The sequence below is a fragment of the Solanum pennellii genome, chromosome 3 (assembly GCF_001406875.1).
Source record: "Solanum pennellii chromosome 3, SPENNV200".
Taxonomy (NCBI): domain Eukaryota; kingdom Viridiplantae; phylum Streptophyta; class Magnoliopsida; order Solanales; family Solanaceae; genus Solanum; species Solanum pennellii.
This window is the reverse complement of record NC_028639.1, coordinates 47,231,719-47,246,592: the sequence shown is the minus strand read 5'-3', so window position 1 is coordinate 47,246,592 and position 14,874 is coordinate 47,231,719. Positions and strand designations below refer to the sequence as shown.

The following is a 14,874-nucleotide window of genomic DNA, read 5'->3' as shown; positions in this document are numbered from 1 at the left end:
CCAAGTTCAGAGAGTCGATTTCAGTACCCAAATTTCAGAAGTCTAAGTGTTCTGGAACGAGACACCTGCGACGGTCCGTGGCCTGGGATTTACGCAGTCTGTGACGGCCCGTCGCGCCTGCGACGGTCCGTCCTGCTGCTCCATCGCAGAGTTCAGAGACTCAATTCCACGAAAGGGTCTGTGACGGTCCGTCGTGCCCACGACGGTTCGTCCTGCAGGTCCGTCGCCAAGTTCAGAGAGTCGATTTCAGTACCCAAATTTCAGAAGTCTAAGTCTTTTGGAACGAGACACCCTCGACGGCTCGTCGTGCCCATGACGGTCCGTCGTGGGTTCCGTCGACTCACACAGTTTTTCCAGAAATAAAATCTGCTGCTCAAAACGACTAAACAGGTCGTTACAATATAGGATCTCATATATCCATGCAGAGTTCTCGCCTAGCATTATAAAATGCAAGCATAGTCTGCAATTATCAAATGACATCATCAACCAATTGAAGCAGGATGTAAAGACAACGAGGATCAAGTAAAAAATGTTCAAGCTTTTACCTAAATCAACTTAGAGATGATTTAATTTATATTTGTTTGGCATTAACAACACTAATTATTATGAAAAAATCAATAACTAGCGTAGATAGTCTAACTAGACACTCTCAAGTATATAGCCCTGAAAGTTAGGATGAGCTTTGTGAAAGAAACTTGACAAACTCTTCTTTCCTTATTTCAAAGTAGAACTTTGCATTCGTCAGCAATTTTTGCTCTCTCTCTAAGTCTTCCACAAGTCTTACCCTTTTTGACTTCAGCTTCTTCATCCTCTCACATTTTCAAAATAGATTTTGGGTAAATTCGTCCTTCCATAACTCTTTTGAAATTTGATCTGTACTTCCCTTTACATATGTAATAGTAACAAAGTCTCAAGTACTGTATTTATTATTTTGAACTAGAACTGAATTACAATGGAACTTAAAGTAGAGAATGTAACGGCTGAAAGAAACAAATAAAAGACCAAAATATAAGATAGAGAAGCAGGGGGATGAGACGCTCAGATTTCTAAGAATTGGGGATGAGAGACTCAGAAAATTACCATAACAATAAAACACTACTTTGTGCTACTTCTATCACTTGTTTTATAATTAGACACATAACGCCCATGTGCTCACAGATTCCTTCGCACGTTTTACCCCACCTTTTATTCAAAATCAGTTAATATTTTTGGTCTCCTCTCAACTCGTGTGATCTGCCTATCTGGCACGATTGGTTCATCCACGTTGGCGTCCACCTCGCTGTTTTAATTCATAACAATAGCTGGCACGATTGGTTCAGCCACGTTAGCGTCCACCTAACTATTTGCATTCATAATAATACTCGTTCCTCACTGAGAACCTTGTCCTCAAGGTTCGAGATAGGAGGATCACAGTAACGTAAGTTCAGAGGAGTAATTTGTTGTGTTTGGCTGCCCTCGCACCGTCTTAGCACAGAAACATGAAAAACAGAATGAATCAGAGCAGCCTCTGGTAATTCTAACTTGCAAGCAACTTCTCCAACTCGTTTAAGAATCTGGAAAGGCCCAAAGTAACGTCTATCCAACTTTTGAGAGGGAAGCTCCATGAGAGAAGTCTGACAATAAGGTTTTAATTTGACATAGACCCAATCGCCAACTGAAAAGGTGACCTCCGTGCGCTTGGCATCAGCGAATTTCTTCATGCGAACTTAAGCCTTGCCAAGATTCTTTTTGATAAAGGACAAAACCTCATCAAGCTGCACTTAATAGGCTTCGACTAAGTCGCTAGAAGTACTCCCCAAGATGTAGCGTGTAACTGTAGGTGGTTCACACCCATACAAAGCCTAAAAAGGGGTCATGCCCGCGGATGATTGATAGGAGGTGTTGTACCAATACTCGGCCCATGGTAGCATGGCAACCCAGTCAGTGGGGACATCAGCAACAAAACACCTCAAATATTGCTCAACACATTTATTAAGAGCCTCAGATTTGCCCATCCATTTGAGGATGATAGGCGGTGCTCATAGCAAGTAAAGTGACCTGAAATCTATTGATCTCTTCCCAGAAGGAATGTAAAAATCGAGGGTCCCTATTGGTTACAATATTGTGAGGAGGTCCATGAAGACGAATAATTTGAGTCACAAAAGCTTCTGCGACAGTATTAGTGTAAAAGTTGACACCAATGGAATGAAGTGGCCATACTTAGACAAACGATCAACAACTGTCATAATGGTGGATCTTCCTTTAGAACTAGGAAAGCAAGTGATAAAACAATGGCGATGTCCTCAATACCAATTCAAGAACGGGGAGGGGCTGTAAGAGACCAGCAGAAAGCTGGTGGGAGCTCTTCATTTGCTGGCAAACTTGGCAAGAAGCTACATAAGTCTGAACATCCCGTCGCATGTGTTTCCAAAAGAAATTTGATGCCAAACTGTGGTAGGTACAATTTGTCCCAATATGTCCACCTACAGCAGTGGAGTGAAATTCATATAGCAGGCGTTTGCATAAAGGAGATTCATTCAGAATAACCAATCTGCCACGGCGAAAGAGCAGTCCTTCACGAAAAACATAGCCAGCTGACTCAAAGGACTGTGTAGTGAAATCTTGTTGAATGGATAAGAGGCCTTGATGATATTGATTCAAAGCCTTTAGCTCATATTCCAAGGAAAACGTTTGAACAGAAAGAGCAAAAAAAACTAGCATCTGGTTGGCTAGATAAAGCATCGGCCGCCTGATTTTGCTTTTCCGATTTATACAATATGCGAAAATCATACCCTACCAACTTTGTAAGCCAATTTTGCTGCTCCAGTGTTTGGATGGTCTGGGTGGTCAAATTCTTGAGTGATTGCTGATCGGTGAGTATGGTGAATCGTCGCCCCAAAAGGTACTACCTCCATTTGCTCACTGCCTGAGTAATAGCAAACATTTCACGATGATAAGTTGATGCTCTCTGCATTCTATAGCTCAAATTTTGACTAAAGTAATGATATACCGTGGTTTCACGGTATTTTTAATGCTTTTTCCTTAAGTTTAGTGTGTGTCCAAAAGCCTTTTTGTATTGATTTTTATGTAAGTTTCCCTTTATTTTCAGGAAATCTGTCTAAAGAAGAACGCGAAAGTTTTTGAGCAAGAAATACAGAAAATTTACCACCTACGGAGCTTGTGACGGTTCGTCGTGCCTGTGACGGTCCGTAGGTGGCATCGTAGTGAAGCTGCTGAAGGAAGATGGGGAAGTCTGACCAAGTGTGGGGTTACAAAGCGCATGACGGACCGTCGTAGCCATGACGGTCCGTCCCGCTGGTTCGTCGTAATGATCAGAGAAGTAGTCCCAGTACCCAAATTTCAAGAGTTTAAGTGTGATGGAACGGAGACCCTCGATGGACCGTCGTGCCTGTGACGGTCCGTCATACCTGTTCGTCAAGGTTAATGAAGAAAGCAGCAGAAGGATATGTAAAGTATAGGATGAGGGAGGCCATGACGGCCCGTCGTGACCACGACAGCCCGTCACGAGGTCCGTCGACCCAGCCGCGTTTTGACAGATTTTCAGCAAATAGAGTCCTTCTTTTATTAGGTTTTTGTTTTGTATAAATAGTTCTAAAAACCTCATTTTTGGGGTTAGACTCTCATATAGTTAGACTCTTGGTTATTAGACACTTTTATGTTAGATTCTTTGTTAGTAGTTTTTTGGATATTAGACTCTGGATTTTTACACTTTTCTCTGGAGTTGATTGTTGGTAATTTTGTCGATTAATCAAGTAAATTTCTGGATTTTATTCTTTCTCATTGAAGTAAGTGCATGAATTGTTATACTAGATATATGAATATTGTGATTATGACTATGGGTAACTAAACTCCATAACTAAAATAGCAATTCTAGAATAGTGTCTTGCATGTATTGATAATTCTTTCGCTTAGAAGTCTTTTTAACGGATGGCCAACGTTAGAACTCGCCTTAATGCTACTTTCCGGACCAAGGAGGTTGATAATAGGAAAAGAATTATCAACATAGATTTAGTGTATACTATATAATAGGCTAGTATTGATTGGTAGTAGGTAATAACTTAGTCAAATATCGAATACAATGCTTAATATGAGGTAAAGGTAAGGGTTAGTATAACAACACATGTAGCCGGACCAAGGTGCGGAGTGAAATTTTCTAGATGCCGGACCAAGAATTTAAAAATACATTACTTATCACTTTGCATGCAAGATACTAGGAAAGAATTGTTATAGTTAAAATTATCAAATTAGGAACCTGTGGGGAACACGTAAACCCTAGTTACTTTTATTAATTGATTAAACTCCAACATTTGAATCTATTAGTTGTCTACTTTAATTTAGGTAGTTATTTTCATTCATTTAGAAATAAAACCCCCCTTTTATTGTCTTTGTTTTCTAAAGAAATAATTGACTAAATAATAGTAATAATAGATTGAAGTTAAGTCTGAACTATTTTCCTCATGGGAACGATCCTAAACTCATTAGTTGGGTTCTTTACTTGATACGACCGCTTTACTTCTTATTTGAGAAGTAAGTTTGAGCGTATCAAATTTTGGTGCCGCTGCCGGGGAAAGTAGCTTTTAGATTAACTTAAACTTATTACTAAAGTTTAGTCAATATTTTCTTGATTTTACTTTGTTTATTGTTTTTGATTCTTGCAGAACTATCTTTCTTGTATGCCAAATACACGGAGAGGAATAGCACCCTTGTTTTCCTACGATCACGAATTAGAGCGTACACTACGCAACATGAATTGAAACTTGGGTATTAATGATGATGATCCAAACTAGAACATCCCAGCTTCGGTTGATGTTCATGGTCAGATATTACCCGATGCTCCGGGTGAAAACCAACAAAGGGACAAAATCCGGCTCCACGTCCTCAAGAATACTACAGAGGCTATGACAATATAGCAGGCTCCGATGGGACACTTGTCTTGCCCCCTCTACCAACAGGCCACACCTTTGTGGTAACTAGTAGCCTGATGCAAATGCTCACTGCCAGAGGTGTGTTTTCAGGGCTACCTTCTGAGGATCCACATGCCCATATGTAAAAGCTGTGTAGCGAGGCCTGATTTGGATTTGGATGTAATAAGGCTAAGAGTCTTTCCTCTCTCACTGAGGGAGAGACTGCTATTTGGTTCACTGAGCTCCCTTATAACTTAATTTTCACTTGGAACCAACTAAGGGACGTTTCTTAGCACGTTACTACCCGGTCTCCAAGAAACTAAACCACAAAGACAGAGTGAACAACTTTGTAGCACTACTAGGAGAGTCAATTAGTAGTTCTTGGGATAGATTCACCTCATTTTTAAGAAGCATCCCCAATCACCGCATAGATGATGAGTCACTAAAGGAATACTTCTATTGGGGACAGGATGATAATAATAAAGCGGTGTTGGATACTATAGCGGGTGGTTCTTATGGGGAGTGTTCTTATGCTGAGATTGCCGAAAAGTTAGTGAAAATCTCCTGGAAAAGGCCTATAGGGATACTCCACGATGTGCTAGTAAAAGTGGTGTCATTCATTTTTCTGGCAGATTTTGTTATTCTTGATTGTGAAGTCGACTTTGAAGTGTCTATTATTCTTGGGAGGTCATTCCTTGCTTCGGGTAGAGCCTTAGTTGATACGAAAAAGGGGCAGATTAAATTTTGGTTGAAAAATGAAGAAACGACCTTCAACATTTGTAGGTCCATGAGGCAGAGTGGTGAGCTCCAATCGGTATCTGCTATATCCTACAAATAAAAGATGAAGTAGCACCATGACCTAAAAATTGAAAAACGAGATTTTATGGTTGGGGATTTGGCCCTTACTTGATTACCCAACTATTCCCTCATGGAGCAGTTGAGTTAGAAACCAAGGAGGGTGTGCGGTTTAAGGTAAATGGAGAACGAATAAAACCCTATTTTGGGCATGCTGAATTGGCGAATGAAGTGATCGAGGCATACCATCTTGATGAAGGCTGAGTAATAAAGTGTCCTCAGTCGTGCCGCGACGTTAAATCAGGCGCTTGTTTGGAGGCAACCCAATACGTATCGTTTTCTTTCTAGTAATGGTAGCATTTTCTACTAATGGGTTTTAAATTTGCAGGCACGTCACCAGGAAATTCTGCAGAAAATCACACTGCAACACTCACTGATGGACACATCGACGGACCGTCACGCATGCGACGGACAGTAGCATGAATCCGTCATGCCAGGTACGTCTTTCAATTATTTCCAAAACTAGGGCACACGTGACGGACCGTAGTCGGGGTCTCATTGCGTCATTAATGAGCATACCCGACCCGACCCGGTTGGGGGTAATTTGAAAAATTGGTAACATTTAAAAACCCTACCCCTTAATTTCACCCATTTCCTTTCCTCTTTCTCCCATTTCCCTCCCTTTTCAACTTCCAACTTCCTACCTCCCTTCTCTATCAACCGATCGCTTTCCCAAATTTCCCAATTCCGGATATCTCCTTTCTACTGGTCGGAGTCGTTGCTGTGGTTCTGTTCTTGATCACCAAGTACCTCCCTTTCTTGTTTTTCTCAAATTCTCAGGTATGTGTCTCAGATTTCTACCCATTTACATTGAATTTTTGTTTATCAATTAGTATTAGCCTATTTCTTATTGATGGGTCTTCATTCTTTGATCCAAATTTTGTCTGACCTAGGTTGAGAATCCTCAAAATTGCCTTGTTAAAACACTATAAATAGGTGTTTTAGCATTGCTAGTTTACTAGGTATTTGGGTTAGAAAAATATAGGTTATCACTAAGTATTCAATGTGAGTCATAGGGGATGATTGTTGCATCCCCAGTTCTGTCACTGAATGATAGAACGAGACCCCGATGAGGGTCCGTTGTACCCACGACGGACCGTCATAGGGTCTGTTCCAACATCCCACTGTACATTTTCTCCAAGTGTCCACCAACAGATACATGCGATGGACCGTCGTTCCCACGACGGTCCGTCCTGCACAACCGTTCTGGTTGTCAGAGACCCTTTTTCTAAGGGTCTCCTACTTTTTCTAAGTGTCCTCTGACGGACATCTATGACGGACAGTCATACCCTCGACGGTCCGCCCAGCACAACCGTCGTGACGGTCAGAGACCCATCTCCTGAAGGTCTCCATACTTTTTCTAAGTTTCCTCTGACGGACGTCTACGACGGACCGTCATACCCTAGACGGTTTGTCCTGCAAAACCGTCGTGTCGGTCAGAGGCTCCTCTCCGAGGGTCTCCATTCTTTTTCCAAGTGTCCTCTGATGGACCTTTACGATGGACCGTCATTACCACGACTGTCCGTCCTGCACAACCGTCATGGTTGTCAGAGACCCTTGTTCTAAGGGTCTCCTACTTTTTCTAAGTGTCCTCTGACGGACATCTACGACGGACCCTCATACCCTCAACGGTCCGTCCTGCACAACTGTCGTGTCGGTCAGAGACCCCTCTGCTTAAGGGTCTCCACAAAGGACATCGACGACGGACCGTCATTGTCACGATGGTTCGTCCTACTTATCCATCATACTTGTCAGAGACTTTCCTTCATGGGTCTCCACATCAATATAGTTGAAGTAAGACATGATGGACCCCATGACGGTCTGTCGTACTCACGACGAGCCGTCACCTGGTCCGTCGTGTTTCACTGTTACGGCAGAAAAGTCATTATAGCTTGTCTCTTATATTTATTTTGTTTCATTTTTGCTCGTCTTGTTTGCTCCTTCTCGTACTAATATTGATTCTTTACACGTACTATCTCTTATGGCACCAAAACAAGATCGAGTTTACGCACGTGGGCGTTCAAAGTATGTCGCCCCGTCTGCCTGCCTGGTCATAGGCTCTGATGATGAGCATGACCCTGAGTACGTTCCCCCAGGCACTGCCACTCCATCAAGAGCTGCACGTGTTACCAGAGCTACGCCCAAGAAGGTGGCGTCCGGCGTAGTCACTGCCTCTTAGTCTGATGAGGAGCGCATACTGACCGGCACACCTTCTGGGTCAGCTACACATGAAGAAGTAGCGTCTGGCTCCTTAGGAGTTTCGTGGTCGGAGGAAGCCTCAAGGTCCGCTGAAGTCCCTGCACCCGCCACAACTGCACAGTCTGCCTCATCTGAAGAGGCTGATAGTTCTGATTCCACTCCCGACTCACGGACTCGTCCTCTCACCCCGGTTGCCGACCAGCCCAATTGGTGGTGTATCGACGGGCAATATCAAGTTTATTCAGACGCAAAGTTTCTGAATGATAAAGGAGTCATGACACAGACCCTTACACTGGAGAGGCGAGTCCTTACAGGTAGTCTCCCCGCCATGCCAGAGATCCACAATCTCTTCACCAGACACCGACTGGAGTGGACAGCGCGTTCTTTGGGCCGTTATAGTGAGGAGTTGGTTCGAGAGTTCTACGCCTCTTACGTGGCTACTCTCAGATCACAGATAGATAGGCGGGCTGCCCCCGCCAAATAGGCCCCACTTGACCACGTCCGAGTACGTGGCATTCAGGTCGATATCTTCCTGCCTACCATCCGCCTGTAACTATACGGCAAGGATGTTGATGCCAACCGGACCCCTCTCACAACCAAGTTCCACTACCGGTGGCAAATTGTAAAAGATGGCCAATTCTTACGTGAGCCATCACTAAGAGAGACCACCAAGAGGTAGATGGACATGCACTTGTCTGTTGATGGAGAGGGTGCCGACTGGGTAACAGAGCCGAAGGGAGCCATCAAGAAGGCTAACTTTACCTTCACGGCTAAGTTCTTATGGTTGATTGTCCGCCACTACCTTACCCCCACGGCCGCTGATAATATAGTCACATTGGATCGTGCAGTTCTGATGGCGGCGATGATAGCCAGGTTTGAGGTGGACTTCGCTTGGACTCTACATGCGGTCATGCACGAGACGGCTTTCAAGGTCACCACTACTTACCCTTTTCCATGCATGATATTTTCCCTATGCAGGTCCGCAGGTGTGCCCATCTGGCACATTGATCAGCTCAATACTCCGCTGGGCACTGTTGATATCGGCCTCATCAGGGATGAGGCCAATGAGTTGGCTCCTGCAGAGGGCCCCGTCTAGAATTGCCTCCACTTGGTGAAAATCTGGCTGATACGGTAGCACATGCTCGCACGGCTACGCAAGCTGCTTCTGAAACAACTGACACTACCCCGGTCGAGTCAATCCCGGGTAGTAGCACTGCCCCGAGCTCCTCTCGCTCAGCCCCTTTCCCCGCTCTGGTCCCACTTTCTAGGGTCCACAAACTAGAGGCACAGATGGCGACACTTCTGCATCACATCCAGCCTTGGATGCAGAGGTCTATTGCTAAGGCAGAAGAACACTTGGAGGGGGAAATGGTCTAGCACACAGAGCGGAAGATCATTGAGGTTCATCAGCGCTTGGACGCTTTTGAGTTGCGGGTGCTAGCCCGGACAGCCCCTCAGGTGGACATGTCGACCCTTCAGGCTGCAGTCGAGAGTCTTCGAGCGGACATTGATATGATCCTAGAGGCTAGGGTGACTGAGTGTGAGGCCCTTTCTGCAGAGACTGCTGAGGACACAGTGATGGCGGCCTTATTCGCCACTTCTGAGATTCCACCACCTCCCCCTCGAGAGCATGCCAAGAGGCGTAAGGGTTGAGAGGAGCATGAGGCTAGGGCACGGAAGAAGGAGCGTCGTGAGATGGAGGCTGCAAGGAGAGCCTCGCTTGCTGATGAGGAGGCGCGTCGGATCAGGGTTGTAGAGTCAGCAGCTGGGGCATCTAGCTCCAGAGATGTGGCAATAGTGGGAGGCACTGCTGATAGTGTTGTTGCTGATGAGGACACTATTGAGGGTGTCCAGACTACAGAGGTAGTGGGTTGCGGGGAACCGGACCCACCAGCTTGCTGATCGTCGGCGCTTTGCGCCCCAGGTTTGCTTCACCTACCACTCTCGTATTTTAAGTTTTTTATGCATTGGGGACAATTGCATGCCTATTTGTTGGGGTGGGGTAAATGGAGAGTGAGTGCTAGGGTGAAGTCTGAGTAGACCAATTCACTATCCTCTTTTGGGGTTTTCTTGTCTGTGTTCTTTTTCCCCAAGAGACTGATTATTTTTATTGTTTAACCGGCATGCCTATATCTAGTGTACATAGTTTAACTCTGAAGCATGATGGCTAATATCCTGATGAAATGAAAATGATGCATGACTAGGCATAGTAATTGATAAATGTGTGGCTCTAAGCATGACATAGAGGTACACCACTGCATGACCCTAAGTCTAAAATTCGAACTAGGTGTCTGATAATCTGGTAGAGTAATGAGATGTCAAGTGAGTGTGAGGAAGATTTGAATAGTCCACTATTTGTACTGAGCTAGAACTTGCCTGGTTAGTCCTGCTAAAAGTAAGCTGTAATAGACAATTAGGAAAGGATCATAGGCCCTTGTTCAATATAGCCAATTTTTAGCCTAAATAAAAAACCGAATGAAATTAATCCCTCTTTGATCCAAATGATTTGAGCTTAAAATAGACCTTTCTTTTTCACCCCAACTGATCTTTTCTGGGAATAATGTGTTGGCCCTGGTCCCTCCTTGGACATATGTGCACCTCAGCTTATGCCAAAAGAATAAGTTGATGGTGGCTAATGCAGTAAACAACCCTTTCATGGCCCTGACCCAACTTTGGGTATTGTGTACTTTGACTTTGCCATGAGTTGAGGGTGGCTATTATGAGGAATGCTCTGGAAAGTGTGGTTGAAAGAACAAAGAGAGAAAAGGAACAAAAGTAAAGTGACTCAAGAACCACTTGAAAGAAAAGTAAAAAAAATACAATAAATACAAGCAAGAAAAGAAGAGAGTCACTTACACAAATGAAGAAAGAAGGGAAAATAGCAAGGTGAAAGAATATGATAAATTGGGCGAAATAAAATGATAAAAAGTTGGTATGTTGAGCCGATATGTCAAGGAGGGCAAAAAGTCACTAAAAGTATACCTAAATATACCCTACCTAACCCTGAGCCTATCTTACAAGCTAAGAAAGTCCTATCGTGATCCTAGAAGTTGCATAGCGAACTTCAAGCAGTGAAAAAAAGGGCAAGCTTATGGCAATATGTATGAATGAGTTGTGAATTTGTTCTGAGAGTGAGTGTTGAAAAGTAATCCGTATACTCAAACTGAAATCATTGTGTGAAAAATGAGGATGTTGTTTTGAAGTGAGGACACTAGTTGCAATAGCGGAAATATTAGCACCTCAATGATAAATTGAAGAGGATAGGTGTTAGTGCGAGGTGAGTCTGTGTCATGGTCTGATTCCACATAATTCAAGCCTAATAGTGATAAAATGCATAAATATGATGAGACTGATCGGGATTGATAGCCAAATGATTGCGAAAGCTAAAACATGGATACTATTCTACAAAGATTTTTGTAGTGAGTCATAGTGCGTCGCTTGAGGACAAACAACGAATTTAAGTTGACGGTGTTGATATACCGTGGTTTCACGGTTTCTTTAATGCTTTTTCCTTAAGTTTAGTGTGTGTCCAAAAGCCTTTTCGAATTGATTTTTATGTAAGTTTCCCTTTATTTACAGGAAATCTGTCTAAAGATGAACGTGAAAGTTTTTGAGCAAGAAATGCAGAAAAGTTACCACCTACGGAGCTTGTGACGGTTCGTCGTGCCTGTGACGGTCCGTAGGTGGCATCGTAGTGAAGCTGCTGAAGGAAGATGGGGAAGTCTCACCAAGTGTGGGGTTACGAAGTGCATGACGGACCGTCATAGACATGACGGTCCATCCTGCTGGTTCGTCGTGATGATTAGAGAAGTAGTCCCAGCACCCAAATTTCAAGAGTTTAAGTGTTATAGAACGGAGACCCTCGACGGACCGTCGTGCCTGTGACGGTCCGTCATACCTGTTCGTCTAGGTTAATAAAGAAAGCAGCAGAAGGATCTGTACAGTATAGGATGACTGAGGCCGTGACGGCCCGTCGTGACCACGACGGCCCATCACAAGGTCCATCGACCCAGCCGCATTTTGACAGATTTTCAGCAAATAGAGTCCTTCTTTTATTAGGTTTTTGTTTTTTATAAATAGTTCTAAAAAGCTCGTTTTTGGGGTTAGTTAGACTCTCATATAGTTAGACACTTTTATGTTAGATTCTTTGTTAGTAGATTTTTTTGGATATTATACTCTGGATTGTTACACTTTTCACTGGAGTTGATTGTTGGTGATTTTGTCGATTAATCAAGTAAATTTCTGGATTTTATTCTTTCTCATTGAAGTAAGTGCATGAATTCTTATACTACATATATGATTATTGTAATTATGACTATGGGTAACTAAACTCCATAACTAGGGTTGTGGGAACCATGGGTGAATAATGAGGTAAAATCTAACTAAAATAACAATTTTAGAATAGTGTCTTGCATGTATTGATAATTCTTTCGCTTAGAAGTCTTTTTAACGGATGGCCAACGTTAGAACTCGCCTTAACGCTACTTGCCGGACCATGGATATAGATAATAGGAAAAGAATTATCAACATAGATTTAGTTTATACAATCTAATAGTCTAGTATTGATTGGTACAAGATAATAACTTAGTCAAATATCGAATACAATGCTTAATATGAGGTCAAGGTAAGGGTTAGTATAGCAACACACGTAGCCGGACCAAGGAGCGGAGTGAAATTTTCTAGATGCCGGACTAAGGAGTTAGAAATACATAACTTATCACTTTGCATGCAAGATACTAGCAAAGAATTGTTATAGTTAAAATTATCATATTAGGAACCTGTGGGGAACACGTAAGCCCTAGTTACTTTTATTAATTGATTAAACTCCAACATTTGAATCTGTTAGTTGTCTACTTTAATTTAGCTAGTTATTTTCAATCAATTAGAAATAAAAAAAAACCCCTTTTATTGTCTTTGTTTTCTAAGGAAATAATTGACTAAATAATAGTAATAATAGATTGAAGTTAAGTCTGAACTATTTTCCTCGTGGGAACGATCCTAACCTCATTAGTTGGGTTCTTTACTTGATACGACCGCTTTACTTCTTATTTGAGAAGTAAGTTTGAGCGTATCAAATTTTGGTGCCGCTGCCGGGGAAAGTAGCTTTTAGATTAACTTAAACTTATTACTAAAGTTTAGTCAATATTTTCTTGATTTTACGTTGTTTATTGTTTTTGATTCTTGCAGAACTATCTTTCTTGTATGCCAAATACACGGAGAGGAAGAGAATCCTTGTTTCCCTACGATCACGAATTAGAGCGTACACTATGCAACATGAATGGAAACTTGGGTATTAATGATGATGATCCAAACCAGAACATCCCAGATTCGGTTGATGTTCGTGGTCTGTTATTACCCGATACTCCGAGTGAAAACCAACAGAGGGGACAAAATCCCGCTCCGCGTCCTCAAAATACTACAGAGGCTATGACAATATAGCAGACTCCGATGGGCCACTTGTCTTGCCCCCTCTACCACCAGGCACACCTTTGTGGTAACTAGAAGCCTGATGCAAATGCTCACTACCAGAGGTTTGTTTTCAGGGCTACCTTCTGAGGATCCACATGCCCATATGTAAAAGCTAAGTAGGGAGGCCTGATTTGGATTTGGATGTAACAGGGCTAAGAGTGTTTCCTCTCTCACTGAGGGAGAGGTTGCAATTTGGTTCACTGAGCTCCCTTATAACTCAATATTCACTTGGAACCAACTAAGGGACGTTTCTTAGCACGTTACTACTCGGTCTCTAAGAAACTAAACCACAAAGACAGAGTGAACAACTTTGTAGCACTACTAGGAGAGTCAATTAGTAGTTCTTGGGATAGATTCACCTCATTTTTTAGAAGCGTCCCCAATCACCGCATAGATGATGAGTCACTAAAGGAATACTTCTATCGGGGACAGGATGATAATAATAAAGGGGTGTTGGATACTATACTGGGTGGTTCTTATGGGGAGTGTCCTTATGCTGAGATTGCCGAAAAGTTGGAGAAAATCTCCTGGAAAAGGCCTATAGGGATACTCCACTATGTGCTAGTAAAAGAGGAGTCATTCATATTTCTGGCATATTTTGTTATTCTTGATTGTGAAGTCGATTTAGAAGTGCCTATTATTCTTGGGAGGTCATTCCTTGCTAAGGGTAGAGCCTTAGTTGATACGAAAAAAGGGGCAGATTAAATTTTGGTTGAACAATGAAGAAGCGACCTTCAACATTAGTAGGTCCATGAGGCAGAGTGGTGAGCTCCAATTGGTATCTGCTATATCCTACAAAAAAAATATGAAGAAGCACGATGACCTAAAAATTGAAAAACACGAGTTTATGGTTGGGGATTCGGCCCTTACTTGATTACCCAACTATTCCCTCATGGAGCAGTTGAGTTAGAAACCAAGGAGGGTGTGCGGTTTAAGGTATATGGAGAACGAATAAAACCCTATTTTGGGCATGCTGAATCGGCGAATGAAGTGATCGAGGCATACCATCTTGATGAAGGCTGAGTAATAAAGTGTCCTCAGTCGTGCCGCGACGTTAAATCAGGCGCTTGTTTGGAGGCAACCCAATATGTATAGTTTTCTTTCTAGTAATGGTAGCATTAACTACTAATGGGTTTTAAATTTGCAGGCACATCACCAGGAAATTCTGCAGAAAATCACACTGCAACACTCACTGATGGACACATCGACGGACCGTCACGCATGCGACGGACCGTCGCATGAATCCGTCGTGCCAGGTACGTCTTTCAATTATTTCCAAAACTATGGCACACGTGATGGAACAAATGACAGACCGTAGTCGGGGTCTCATTGCGTCATTAATGAGCATACCCGACCCGACCCGGTTGGGGGTAATTTGAAAAATTGGTAACATTTAAAAATCCTACCCCTTAATTTCACCCATTTCCTTCCCTCTTTCTCCCATTTC

At 42.9% G+C, this 14,874-nt stretch overlaps 1 pseudogene; it reads right to left on the bottom strand.

Moving 5' to 3' along the window:
• Positions 1 to 670: 670 nt before the first annotated feature.
• The window catches only part of LOC107013396, a 29,946-nt pseudogene continuing 15,742 nt past the window's right edge, over positions 671 to 14,874 (bottom strand).